We start from the raw sequence: 14884 nt of genomic DNA on the forward strand, positions 1-14884 counted from the left end.
CTGAAAACTGCAGCAAATCGTGTAAAGACGTTCAACTTTGTAACTACTGCACGCACAGGAAGCAGAATAAATTCCTCTTTTCAAACTGTCAAAGGTTTGCTTTGCGAACACTGCAGGACATCGCACAATGTCTTTTGAACGGGGACAAACGATTTCTTATGGGGCACAGTAAGTACAGACGTTTAAAAAGCTCCACTCATGCCGACGATGCAGCATGAAGAAGCGCAACCTAACGTTTGCATTCCTAGCAAATTCCTTTTATTTTTTGATAAATAAAGACAGTCTTGTTTAACAAACAACACAAACAACATTTTACATTGTCAATTCAATTCAAATCAATGTATTTCTATATAGCGCCTTTCACAACAAGGTTGTCCCAAGGCACTTAACAATGCAAGTTGTTAAGAGCCTTGTGTCTAATATGCCGCCTAGGTAACGTGCTGTCTCTTTGAGGCAAATGTTTAAATCCTCTGAGTTAAGTGCTGAAGTTATAGTAGTCCTATCAGTATTGTTGCCTCCGATCAACAGATCCTCATTTTTCTCAGAGTTGAGTAACAAAAAGTTTTCACACATCCAAGTATTTCCTTCCTTAATGCATTTAACTAAACTGATAATAGAAGAGTTGTCGTTTGGTGTAAACAAAATGTTTATTTGAGTGTCATCAGCATATGAATGAAAGTTCATATTATTTTTTCATATTATCCTACCTAGCAGCAGCATGTAGAGAGAGAGAGCAATATTGGTCCCAGCACTGATCTTCTGGTACCCCAAATTGAACTGGTGACATTGATGAAGCAGTACAATTATTAGATATTTGAACATAATGAAAACGATGAGTTAAATGTGAAGTAAACCACTGAAGGACGGTTCCAGATAAGCCAACCTCAAACTCAAGCCTGTGTAACAAAACAGAGAGGTCAACCGTGTCAAAGGCAGCTCTAAGATCTAGAAGCACAAGCACTGTTGCATTCCCCGCATCAGTAGCTAAGAGAATATCATTTACGACTCTTGTTAATGCAGTTTCAGAAACCAGACTGAAATTTCTCAAGTATATTATTTGAATCCAGATACGATTGACGTTGGGCAACAACTATTCTCCCAAGACTTTTAGATTGAAATGGGACCTTTGAGACAGGCCTGTAGTTGTTAAGAACTTGTGGATCCAAATTTGACTTCTTAAGGAGCGGTCTAACAACCACTACCTTAAATTGATCAGGTACAACGCCTGACGCAAGCGATGCATTCATCATGCTAATTATAGGTCCTGCCAGTCCTTCGAGGGAATCTTTGACTAGCTGAGTGGGGATGGGATCTAGCGAACAGGTGGTTGACTTTGTCTTATGTCTGTGTTTATGAGTCCACCATAAGAAGAAATCTGAACAGGAGTGGTGATTATGCGAGGTCACCATGGAGGAAACCACTGCTCTCCCCCCCAAAAAAACCACCACTGCCCCTCTCAAGTTTGCTAAAGACCACATGGATGTTCCACAGCAACTCCTGGAACAATGTTCTGTGGACAGACGTGACAAAAGTTGAAAGTTAAAGGAGTACATCAACAACAGAGTGGCTGAAACAGAAGAAATTCCGTATTTTGGGATGGCCAAGTAAGAGTCCTGACCCCAATCCCATTGAAGTACTGTGGCGTGATCTGAAGCAGGCCATTCAGCGCAAGACATCCCAAAAATATACATGAACTGAAACAGTTTTTCATAGAGGAATAGGCCAAAATACCTCCTAACCGCTGCTCAGGTCTGACCAGCCGCTACAGAAAGTGGGGGTTGAGGTTTTTGTCATAAAGGAGGTTCCACTAGCTCCTTAATATAAGGGTTCACGTACTTTTTCCATCAATGACCTTGATTGTTTAAACCATTTGGTCAATAAAGAAACAGCAATGTCAAATGTTGGGCGTGTGTTGTTTGTTAAATCACACTCTCTTTATTAATTATTATGACTTAGATAAAGATAAGATCACATGTTAGGAGCCATTCATGCAGAAATCCACATCATTCCGAAGGGCTGTTTACAAAAGTTTTTCTCCCAACTGTATGTGAGAGAAAAGCAGAGACGCTCACTGAGTAAGGTGGGGTTGTAGCTTTGCAAATCACAAGGACATTTGTATGCTCAAAATGGGACAGGAGCACCCCAGATGGGACTCGAACCCACAATCCCTGGCTTAGGAGGCCAGTGCCTTATCCATTAGGCCACTGGGGCACACTGGGGAAAGTTAGGCAGCAGAAGGTTTACTGTGACCTGAGAAGGACCGGCATCCAATCACGGTGGTACACACACACACACGCTCTCACTCATCTGAGCTACACGGCTACCAAGATGATCTCAGGTGCGCCGAGCTGGTACGGAACATATTGAACTGATCGACGGCGAATTGTCTCTCAGACAGGCTTTTCACCTCTAAGCTCCCTGACTGACAGTGATCAGCTAGGTAGTGAAACAGTCAGCTGCTTCTAAGCCTTAAACAGCTGCATCGCGGCGCTTCCACAGAGAGATGATTTGAAAGCCAAACATCGCCCATTGGGAACACCTTACTATCACTAGTTTAAGAGACTCTTAAGGTCTTGAAGAGGTGCCTGTCTAATAGCATGCGCTTTGCAAGCTATAGGTGTTTAGGCTGAGGCAGAATGCCTGTTAACAAAATGTTTTTCTAAAGGGGCCTCGCACTCTTTTCCAAGCAATGGTCACCATCCCCACCGAGTGTCACAATGTGGTCATGTCCTAGGACATCACCTGTTAGTCTCCATTTGTCTGCCACCAACACTTTAGGTTACGGGGTCACAACCGCACCCCGGAGACCAGAGGAGCCGTTGGCGTTCTGGCGGCGCAGATTGGGCTGAAGGTGGGGCGCTTGAATCTCGCTGTTGGAGGCCGTCTGAAACTGACCCAAGCCTTTCCCTTGAATTAAATGTAAATAAGAAATGAACCCCAGATGCACATGGAATCAATCACGTGTTTCCTTTGAGCCGTTTCAGAGACTGCTCCAGAGTTTACCTTGCACAGATGCGCAAAGATTAATGATGGGGGTGCACGCTTCCAGGCGTCTTACAACTGTAGGGACTGATTAGAGACAATTCGTAGCTTGTGCTCATTTCCCTCTATTCCCCGTGTTGCAGTGGTAGGATGACGTAAATTCCTGCTTCGACACATAACGGGATTATAATCAAGTGCAGGAGCTGAGGGCTTTAGTTTTGTTTCGTTTTCCATGGCGTTCGTAAGCGCGCAAATCAAAGGCAAATTCCTGCGTCTAACACGAATGTAAATGCTTTTGAAAGTGCAGTGTGGTGCAGCTTGTAAAATCCTTGTCCACATTTGTGGTTTGTTGATGTTTGTTCTGTCTGCCAAAGTTGCATTTTGACATCCGGACGGGGGGACTTTAACATTTGAAGCCACCTCGCAGTCCGTGTTTGATTATAGGAGGAATGCGGCGGCGGCGGGCTCGCTTTTGTCGTGGTCGAGAGGTTAAGGCGATGGGCTCGAAATGCGTTGGCGACTCCCCGCGCAGGTTCGAAACCTGCCGACTCCGGCGTCTGCCGTACGTCGCCTTGTGTCTGCGCGGCAGAGGCGAAGTGCTGCTTCTCCTTTCCCGGTACTATAAAAACGCTAAATCGCTTGGACCCGCTGCCATGGAAAGCAAGACTTCAGATAACCACACATTTTGCGTTCGCACCTCTGGTGCTCTACTTATGCCTTTGAAAACCTAATGAATAAAGCTGAAAGAACCGACACGATATGTAGGTGCTCGTAAAGCACGCAGTAAAGAACTGTTAACAGCAAGGGTTTCAGTGGGTTAACTGAGGAGAAGGCGTGATCACTAATTGTTGACTTTTTATTTGGTGTTAGAAACACTCTTACTGTGCATGACGTGCAACAAATGTAGCCACAGAAATTGCATCACGCTTTCATGTATGCTATTGCAGACCCCAACGTTGCCTAGATAGAAAACCGAAATAGCCGTGGGTTTGCTTGCTGGTCTGAAGGATCTCTCTTCGAATCTCTATCATTTGTCAATGGAAGTAAAAGGCGTTGCAATCTCATACGTTCAGAATCAAACCCGCAGCTGTTGTTCGACTTTATTTCTTGACTAATTACAACTGAGTGTCGCATGAGCAGTTACGTAAACTTGTCTGGTATATTTGAACACAAATGCCGTTCTTCAATTAAAACTAACAGTACATTGTCAGGGACATTCAGTTCTATACAAACAAGAGACAGACAAGAGAATATTTCTACCTTTCATGTGGACTACGTGTTGACTTACTGATCGGAATAATTGAAAAGTTCGGGTCCATAGCGGATGCAGTGCGTGCTAATTAAAACAGCAACGCTAAGCTCTCAGCACCGTACTGAGCCCAGGTGTTTTTCTAAAGCTGTCAGGTGCAGTTCATTTACATGAAGGAAATCTCTTACTGGGTACAATTACAATGCAGTAAGTAGCACAGACTACTTAGGGAGCAGCCCGATGCGTTTAAAAATGACCCGAGCCAGGTAGGAGTCGAACCTACAATCTCCTGAGTCGTAATCAAACGCGTTATTCATTGCGCCACTGGCCTTGGTGTGACGCTGCTGGACTGTAACCCAGTGAGCTCAGCCCTGCAACTAGTAAAATATTACCCCCGGTCCATTCTTTTCCAAAAGTGAGAAACACCTGTTTTCTACATGTTGTCTGTTTTAAAACCATATCTCTTTAAACCAAACCAAGAGTTTGTCTTTTGCACTGATATTCTGATTCATTTCGATTTCAAAGAAAAAAAACATTACCTTCCAAAGCATCATAAAATTGTCCCTTTTTCCAGACTCTACTTCTCTCTTGTAGCAGTACAGCAGACCTTTCCAGGTGAGCAGATCATAGAGTCCGAAATGAGCTTCCTCCATCAAGCAAAGTACCTGAACATGACTCTATCTTCATAAAAGCGCCCCTGTAATAAAGAAATTAAATCCGAAATCAAGAGGGCAGTTGCCTACTGAAATACAAGAAGTCATCAATTTTAACCTAGCAACACATTAAAGGCTACATCTATACAAGTACGATTCTAAAAATGCTCACCAGATTACGTTTTAAGAAGGACCTGCGCCTCAGGTTCCGCCGAGATCTTAACTCGGATGGCAGGATTCAGAGTCCGGAGTGCGGACTGATGGCGCACGGAGGGTCCATGTACTGTGGATCTCTCAGTGATCTTCCGCGTATTCAAACCGCCAGCGTGTGATTCCCCTGTCCCCGTGACCTCATTGCTCTGCTCTCTCCTCTGTGCAGCCGAGCCCGACTCACGGTAAAGTGAAAAAAAATATGCCCTCAACGTGAGATTTAGTCTGGAGCGAGGATAGATGTTACCTTTTTATCATTGAACAGGATGTATGTGATGTGGCGACTAGGTTCAATTTTGTATCCTCTTTAAAAGATTAAGGACTGGGGTGAGCGTGATTTACCACCCTTTCAGCTAAGAACCCGACGTGCGCACCGTTTAAGCTGCATAAACTCGGTCGTTTAACTCTTCTCCATTAGTAGGGTTAAGGTTAAAGAAAAAAACATTGCTGACTTTTTTTTTGCCAGCCGCTAGCGCTGATTAGCAAGGTTTGTATTTCATGTTTTGCAAGTTGCATCCATTTTAAGAAAAACAAGTCCCGTTAAAGACAGGAAATGAATACTTGCATTTAATTAAGTCTAGCCGTAGGCGGTTGTCCATAATGACCAGTACTGTTCGAGAAGACAGAACAAAGAAGGCATCGCTGGGATTCAGACCCAGGATCTCCTGTTTACTAGACAGGCGCTTTAACCAACTAAGCCACGGCGCCCCGGGAGTGTTGCCCTTTTGCAGCCACTTGGACACACCTTTAGAAAAACATTTTGTTAACAGGCATTCTGCCTCAGCCTAAACACCTATAGCTTGCAAAGCGCATGCTATTAGACAGGCACCTCTGCAAGACCTTAAGAGTCTCTTAAACTAGTGATAGTAAGGTGTTCCCAATGGGCGATGTTCGGCTTTCAAATCATCTCTCTGTGGAAGCGCCGAGATGCAGCTGTTTAAGGCTTAGAAGCAGCTGACTGTTTCACTACCTAGCTGATCACTGTCAGTCAGGGAGCTTAGAGGTGAAAAGCCTGTCTGAGAGACAATTCGCCGTCGATCAGTTCAATATGTTCCGTACCAGCTCGGCGCACCCGAGATCATCTTGGTAGCCATGTAGCTCATATGAGTGAGAGCGTGTGTGTGTACCACCGTGGTTGGGTGCCGGCCCTTCTCAGGTCACAGTAAACCTTCTGCTCAAAAAAAGTGAGGTAAAACCTCACTCTGCACAGTAAAACCTCAAAAAAAAAGTGAGGTTTTATTTAATCTCTGACCAAGGGAAACGTTTCATTTTTTCAAAGAAATGTTTGTTAAAAAGTAAAGTCATAGTTCGATGGGATTCAATCATAGACCGTGTGATATGGAAGTCAGGAACCTAACCCACAGCACCACCAGCACAGTCATATGCTGAGTGCTGAAAAAGCACTACAGAAACATTATCGACAGACAATGTACAGCGTGTACTATTCTTGTGTTGCGGTACATGAATATAATTATATCGTTATTAATTTCTAATTTATAACTTTATTAACTTTATAAATTTATTAACGTTATTAATTAATTTCACGACGCACAGACAGGGCGCGGGGAGCCGCCGCCTGCAAACACAGCTCCAGGCAGGACTCCACTCCACAGGAGCCGCAGAGCAGAGGAGATGGGGGCAGCTTAGCTCCTGTGCAGAGACCTGAGCTGCTGTTGCTGCAGACACTGTCTTTTCTGCACTCGGGGTAGGAGTGAATGTTGAGTTGCCCTTAGAAATGAAGCAGAGCACTTCAACGGCACGGGTGTGTGTGTGTGCGCCCTGGTGATTCTGGGAGACAGATCGAACCTGGGCTAAAAGAGAGGGGGCTTAGCTGTCTTCCATTTGCTAGTTTAAAGTTGTACAACCCATTTGTATCTGCTAGGCGGCGCAGTCGCCGTGCACAAAGAACGCTTTGAAAAGCGTCAAAGGCAAGTCATTCTGAGTTGGTCGTTTGTGTTTTCCGTTCAGACGCGAAATGCTGAAATGATCTCTCGGCTCCTCGGTTGTCATTTCTGCTCCGTAAAGGAATCACAGCACCCGTCGGCTTCCAGCACGGTGGGTCGGGACACGATGCCGGGGGTCGGAGAGAGCGATGTCTTCCTCGTTAGTATAGGACCTGTCACCTGTCCCCACCTGTCACGCGGGAGACCGGGGTACATCAGGACGCGCATTGAAGTGAAAGCAGGATGCGCTGCGACATGCACTGTGCAGATCCCGCCACACTAAGAGGTGAGTGGGTCTGTTCGATCACAGCGCTAGGCGAATCCCCAATCCCCTTTTGTGCGTGGCGACAAAAGAAGTCTGTTTCCGCCCGGCTTTGAACCGGGGACCTTTCGCGTGTGAGGCGAACGTGATAACCACTACATTACGGAAACGGTGGTAAGATGTGCCCAGCGGCCCAGCGCTGAGCTTCGCCATTGCGATTCAGCTGCTTCCAGTGCCTTTATTGGAGTGTGCTGATGGACCGTGCTCTCTCTCCAGAGACCAGCACGCCTGTCATGGACGGAGCAGGAAAGGCGCCGCCACATTCTACAGCCCTCTCCACGCAATCGACGAAATCGGGCTACTGAAGTGGAGAAAATCGCCTCTCCAGAAAGTGCAAATATCATCTTGGAGAGTATAAATCCTATTGCCGAAGGTCAGCCCTGTCTACCAGAGTGACCCTCCCACCTCCTGCAGCGATGGTCAGCTCGTCTCACACGCGAGAAGTTTTGGCTGGAAACAAGCGCCCCCTCTTCTCGCACGGTTTGCACGTTCGAGAAGGATCTTCTTCACATTCGCCCATGCAGTTCCCAGTCTTGTGGACGAGGACAAAAAGAGCACACAAGGGCTCATCCAGGAGTTGAACCCAGGACCTCCCACACCCTAAGCGAGAATCATACCCCTAAACCAATGAGCCACAGCAGCACTTTCCATTTTATTCTGTCAGCGAGCTTGAGGACGGGGGAGAGGCGTCATTCGCTCGTCCAGTCAGACCTTCATCAATAAGTCAAGAAAGCCGCAATTACACGACTGCCTTGCAGACGAAGGGCAGTGAACTGCACTCGGTAAGAGGGGAACAAGCGGCACTAGGCGACACAGAGGCATGAGCCCCAGCGAGGGGGGTTAGCTTGCATGGTACAGCGCTCGCTTTGCATGCGAGAGATAACGGGATCATTTACCACGTCCTCCAGGTGTGTGCTTAGAGCTTGATGTGCCGAAAGGTGTCCTTTAGCCTGTGGTCACGCCTTGCATGGAGAGCGTCATGCAGCTGTCAATCATTTTGCAGCCACGCCCCCTCTTCATCTTCTCTCTGCCTTGAGCGTCTCCGCCACTCTCTCTTGACATTTCATGTCAGCATGTCAGAAGTCCGAGTGACGTTTTTAATGGCTGAGTGAGGGCACGATGCTGAAGCAGAGAGGCCACTTCAGCCAGAGAGACTTGTGCTAGGTGAGATCTGAAAAACGGACTCGCAACAGAAACAGACCAAAAAAGTATCGGTGAGATCAAAAGGCAAATGCAACATCCAGCAGAGGGCGTCTAAAGATTAGGGAACGGGCGACTGAAATCCATATGAGGCAAACTTTCCAGCTGTGTACTGCAGCTGGCCTCGTTGGCGTAGTTGGTAGCGCGTCAGTCTCATCGTCTGAAGGTCCTGAGTTTGATCCTCACACGGGGCAGGGCTGCTTCCTCTCTTGCTCTTTTCAAACACTTGCGGCAACTGTTCGCTCATAACCACGTCTGGAATGCGTGACCTTTACACGGGGGAGAAGCAACGCCGCATCCCTTTTCTAAAGAACATTCACATTCAGAAATAAGTCAAGAAATTTGCCATTACTTTAGCTCGCGCTGCTGTCAGCCTGCCCATGTTGCCAAAGAAAGATTCACTCGGCGTCAACATGACAGAACAGCGATCACTTGAAAACACTGTTCCACACTCCGTAAGCAAGAACTTCAGTGTTTGCAGTCACCCGATATGCCGATAGTCAAAGGAGCACAAAACATGAAGCATCAAAAGACAAGATGAGTTGATGGAAAGAGCCTTGAATTGATGAGCACAAAAGTTCAGCTCGTACAATAGGCAACGAAGGTCCCGGCGTCATCATCGCACTTGAAAGGACTGCCTTGCAGACTAAGGGCAGTGGGAGGTTGCTGTTTTCAGATGGAGGCATTGGGATGGTGGGCCGAGATCTATTCTTCTTAAGGAATTCTTCATCCTGAAAGATCGGTCCACAGGTCATCCAAAGAACTTACAAATTTTTTGGACTCAGGGAGTCACGTGCTTCCGGAAGGGAGTGAAGTGATCAAACACATGACATGCCCCCTTGATCTCACATGCACAATTCTGCTGCAACATGCACAGCTACCATCCACACCAGGCAGTGGGGCTTCAGCAGAATTTGCTACGCCACCTGCAATTACATATCCAGCTGCACACATATACATGGCCCCTCTGTCCTTTTCAGGATCTCAAAAAAAAGCATAGCGTGGTTTTCCTGTAACCTGATTGACCGCATCTCCCTCAGAATGTGCCCCGTTGCATTCATTGCTGAAGCAGGACGGAGGCTAACGGACATGCCAGAACAGTTAGGCTCAGCGATCTCTCCAAAATATTGTGGTTGTAGTGGAAGAAATATGGTTTAAATTGTACCTTGGTATTTCAAACTCTCTCTAGAATGTTATCCTTTTCTATTTTATTTTGACAGGAACTGGCTAATGACACTAGATGAAAAGAGAAGAAAGAAATCACAACGTTTCGGCCGTGGAGCCTTCTTCAGGTGTGAGGGCTCCACGGCTGAAATGTTGTGTTTTCTTTCTTCTCTTTTAAGCATGGAATAGACCTATTACTTGTTCCTTTGCAGCCTACGCATGCTGACACAGCTCCCCACCTGAACTGCTAATGATGCCTGGTAGTTTGTGGTACTTGGGTATTGTCTTATGTTTGCTCAAACTGCATATGTGTGATTGCATATTTTTGGGTATTTTCATATGTCAATATTTAATTCACTGACATTCCTGTATGCTTGGAAGAAAGGTAGATTGGATTTGGCACAGGACGCCTGCCCATATTAGTTGATCATTGTTGGGCTGGAAAAACAATGATAAAAAGTGTATGAAAAAAGCTCTCTCCAATATTTCCCTTCTCTTCGCCATGGTTACACTGCCTGTTCTTTCCGTCTTTTGTCCTTCTACAAAGATTCCAGGGCTCTTTTTCCACCATAATATCAGAAGCCAAAAAATAACCATCTAATGTGTAAACAGCATTTGTAATGTTGGTAGCTGGAAGAGGTTAAGTATGTTTGCAAGACCTAGTTGATTACACCACAGACTTACTTTGTTGTTGTCAGTTTTTTTTTCTCTTTTAAAGGCTGTAGGTGGGGTGTGATGGACTGTACCACTATCATAGAAGATTTTTTCAGGACACATCCCAGTTCCATAGTAGAATTTATCAATAGTAGAATTCCATAGGACATTATTTACCAACATATTACCCAGTGTGAGACTCTGCCAGTAAACCTCAGAGCATTGAGTTCTCCACTGATAAAGATGGCTGTCTGAAGTCATGAAATCCACTGCTGGAATGCTTGAGAGACTGTAATTGAATCTTGGCTGGAATTAGGCTTTCTATTAGTGTTGATTTTTGGGAATTATGTGGTAAAAAGGGAAAACTCCTTTACTTTAGTCACTTTGAATGTTCAAATGTACAGAACCTGCAAAACTAAGCAATGAAAAAAATCCATCACCACTCTCATGATAGCATAACTCATAGTCTCTGCTGTTGTGTAACAATACACACTTTCAATTTTCTTATCGCCTGTCTCCAGAGAGAATGTTGTTAGTGCTGATGACCTTGAATTAGACCTTGTTGACTCTGTAAAACAATCTTCCTCTGCTTAGATTTTCACTCAGATTGATTTTGTTCTCAGATTATTCCTGGCAGGACTGAGTTTCTAAGACATGAAAAGTGAAAGAAAAAGTACAGAAGATCAGCCCTTGAATATACAACATTGTGCAGTGAGATTGTTAAATGTATTAGCTGCTATCCCGTGCTAGAGCCTGTCGTGGTAAGCAGTGGATGACAGGATCTAGCATAGATACTAATGAAACACTGTTAATGAAAGATAAAACACTTGAGTCTTATTTTAGTTTTCCATTTCCCTTTCATTTGTGATGTACTGTACAACAGGCCACAGAACATGCACAAAAACAGATATGCACACATTCACACCAGGCAATGACAGTCTGCCCAGTCAGAATCTGAGCTGAGGTATCAGAATTCTGAATTCCCTGAATTCTGTCATGGATCATCCACAATAAGGGCAATGTTTGAACACGAGGATCCCCAGGAGAGAGCCTAGTAACATAAATCTTGGAGCAAAAGCAGATGATTATCTTCATAGTTTGTGTGGTTGAGCCAAAGTTGAGCATGAGGATATGTGAGTCACCATTCTTAGAAATGGATCCAACTTCAGACAGGCGTCAAAAGTAAGAGTATACAGTGCTGGGGCAATGACACTTCAATGATCAGAAGGATAACAAGAGTTTTAATGCATTGAAATTGATTTTCTGGTGATGCACACTGTCATGGAACTATTAATTTTTAAGGATCACTTACTGACGTCAGACAGCTGCCAATTCTCCAGACTGGAAGGATGAACAGTTTATCCCCCTAGGTACCATATTTCCATATTTCGAAGCATTGGAATAATACATGTCATACAGCAACATAAAAACAGGAAGACAAGTATCACAGCCCCTATAATCGGTGTTAGTAACTTAAAAGAAAAACATTCCCCCTGGCCCAAACAGTGATTCTAACCAGGAGAGAAAAGCCAGTGTATCTTTTATGCCTCTCTCTTTATTCACCTTGTCTTTTAGTTCTTTCAAATGCTGAATAGCGAGCGTAAGATTTCCGTAATCATAGTCATTAGCTGGAATATATGTACAACAGGAGTCTCCTACTAAAGCATAGACTCCTCCAGATGCTGCATTTTGAAGGTCCAGCACGAACCTGTTCTGAAGTGCCATTAATCTAACTCCCCTTAATTCTTGTTTAATAGCGTCTAAGCCTTCTAACGTGATATTAATAAAAGAGTACATTTCATAAAAAGTCGCATGGGTGAGGCTGTAGAATGAGGCATTAAAGCACATATATAACAAGATGCATTAAATTTCTTTAACTTTACAGTATGATTTATAAATTTATACCACAAATTACTCATATCCCCCTCATTATCAGTTTCATTCAGCCAGTTTGTATACAAAGAGGCTTCGTGTTTAGATTCTTCCTCTTTTGGGGTGGTGACAGGCTTCTACATAAAAAGGAAAAAGGCTGTGCACATCAGTCCCAAGCAGGTTATCCCCATCTGTCCTTGTGGAGACATCACTCCTGTGCTTTGCTCAGTTCGTTTGTGACCTTTTTACAGTGGGAAGCATGAATCCAGGGCACCATTTCTGTGACCTTCACAGCAGTGGCAGTGGTCAGCAGCACCTGGTACAGCCCCCTCCACCTGAGTGAACACCATTTCTTTTTCCTGAAGTCTTTCACCAGAATCCAGTCTCCTTATTCACTCATTAGTTCTTACAGCACAGGTAAATCCCTGTGGGCTGGAGCCCAGCATAATCCTAGGCTTTTTTGGTCAACATTGGTCAACAGATTGGTCAACAACTGGGTAATAACTCTTAGAAAAATCTACACATTGTTCCCCTGCCTCAGCTGTGACGTTTTGCAGAACAATTCTAGCTGAAGTTGTAAAATTTCTCTTTGTTCCGTTCCTGCAAAACATCTTATTATGAACAAATAAACCACAATAATCATTTGCATCTAGGGGAATCACTCCCAAGGGTAACCCCCCTTAAAACTATATTGTTCTACCCATCAGGTTCTGCCACTAGATAAGAGAACCTTTCCCATGAAATCATTTTTTGACCTTCATGATCCCTTCAGGGCGTACAATTAGCACAGAAGCAGCAGCTTTAGTCCACATGTTTTTCAAACAGGATATTAACGATATGATCATAACGAATAATACCAGACCCACAAATATGTATTGAACCAGAGACCCTCTCCATGTTCCTAGCACAGACTGTAGCCATGCACCAATACCCCAATCATCTGGATTGCAGGATTTACGAAGAAAATTATTTTCGCAGTAATTAATTTATTATATTTACTATATTTATTATACACGTGTAAATTAATTACTGCGAAAATAATTTACTTCGTACACTGTGCAGAGTGCCGTTTACTCCTAGTTGCAGCACACACGATACATACAGTAAAAAGCCTCAGGCACTGTGTTAGATGTGTTTTCGACGTTATATATGCGTTTATTAATGTCGTCGATTTTACGGTTGCAATTCGACGTTGATTATACGTCGAGGCGACGTATATATACGTATAGCCGTATTTTCGCCGTGAATATACGTATATTCGACGAATCAATGCCCACTGGGTAAACTCTTGAGCAAACTCTGAACCAGCTCTAAGGAAACTAATCCGATTAGACGTTACTTTGACTCATCTTTTTACGCTCAGTGCTGGATTGCTCAAACTCCAGCTAGGGTTAGGGTTAGCATTCCCACGCTACTTAGACACTTTGTTTACGCTCAGTGCTGGATTTTGGGAACTTCAGGACGAGTGGGAATTTTCTCCTATCTGTCAATTCTGTATTGTTTTGGAGACTCTTGGCTGCCTATATTGTACAGTGCAGCGTGAAGGAAACATTTTCCAAAACTGTGTCAGCTCAAAAGATGTAAGAAAACCTCTCCAGCTGCTTTAACTCTCTTCATTTTTGTCAGTTAATGTGACACTCGATGTATAACTGGAGCCTCACATATGCAAATGGTGAGGCTCCAGTTCGACACCACTTTACAGTATCTGACAAAAGCATGGCAGACTGTGCCATGACCGGCAGATAACTTCTGCTTATTTTTACCATATTAAACATTGGAAATCCAACCACTTGCATTTGTGACACTTGATTTTGACTCCACCTAAGACTCTTAAATCTTCAAACACTTTTCTCTTCTCCCGCAACACTCTTGTCTGTCGGCACTATGTGGCAGCATTGCATGACAACCCATCTCACCACGGAAAGGAACCTAACAGCTTTGGTAAGACAGGAGAAAAGAACCTGGCCCGTACGGGGATCGAACCCATGACCTTGGCGTTATTAGCACCACGCTCTAACCAACTGAGCTAACCAGCCTCGCGACAGTGGTCCTCTCTGTGCTGCAAAAAATCAAACTCAGGGAATTTCTTTTGCCCTCCTTTGAATAGAAAGCCGTGTAATTCAGTGTACGGGCTTTCTCGTGCAGTTTCATGGTTCTTGTAACCCAAATCCTACACTGGCCTGAAGTGTCCCCCCATTTCACAGCATTTTTCAGCTGATTTAAAATGTACCTAAAGGAGAAGCATTATTGAAGACCATCAATTACCAAGAGCTTTTGTCAAAGGTTTTGGTGGTCACTTTTAATGACCACAGAGCACTATGACCTCGGTTTTACATCTCATCCGAAAGACAGCGCCCTTTTACAACACAGCGTCTCCGTCACTATGCTGGGACATTGGGACCCGCACAGACCTCAGGGTGAGCGCCCCCCCGCCGGCACCATTAACACCGCATCCAGCTGGAAGCTTTGTTTTTCCCTGTAGCTCACCCTCATCCGGGTACTGACCTGGCTCACACCTGCTTAGCTTCAGTGGGTTTTCAGTTGCGAGTTGCAAGGGGATGCAAGTGATGGAGCCGCTCGCTGCAAAAGCCACTGCATTGGCCGGGAATCAAACCCAAGCCTCCCGCGTGGCAGG

The 14884-nt window shown here is 44.7% G+C and overlaps 2 non-coding genes across 2 annotated transcripts; both read right to left on the reverse strand.

The window, feature by feature from the left end:
• Positions 1 to 2138: 2138 nt before the first annotated feature.
• On the reverse strand, positions 2139 to 2211 carry trnar-ccu (transfer RNA arginine (anticodon CCU)). Its single transcript has one exon. It is a non-coding gene; the product is annotated as a tRNA-Arg (tRNA).
• Positions 2212 to 14211: 12000 nt separating this feature from the next.
• Positions 14212 to 14285, reverse strand: trnai-aau (transfer RNA isoleucine (anticodon AAU)). The gene has a single exon. It is a non-coding gene; the product is annotated as a tRNA-Ile (tRNA).
• Between the last annotated feature and the right edge of the window lie 599 nt (positions 14286 to 14884).

Source organism: Lepisosteus platostomus, unplaced genomic scaffold (assembly GCF_059453375.1).
Source record: "Lepisosteus platostomus isolate fLepPlt1 unplaced genomic scaffold, fLepPlt1.hap1 Scaffold_86_H1, whole genome shotgun sequence".
NCBI lineage: Eukaryota > Metazoa > Chordata > Actinopteri > Semionotiformes > Lepisosteidae > Lepisosteus > Lepisosteus platostomus.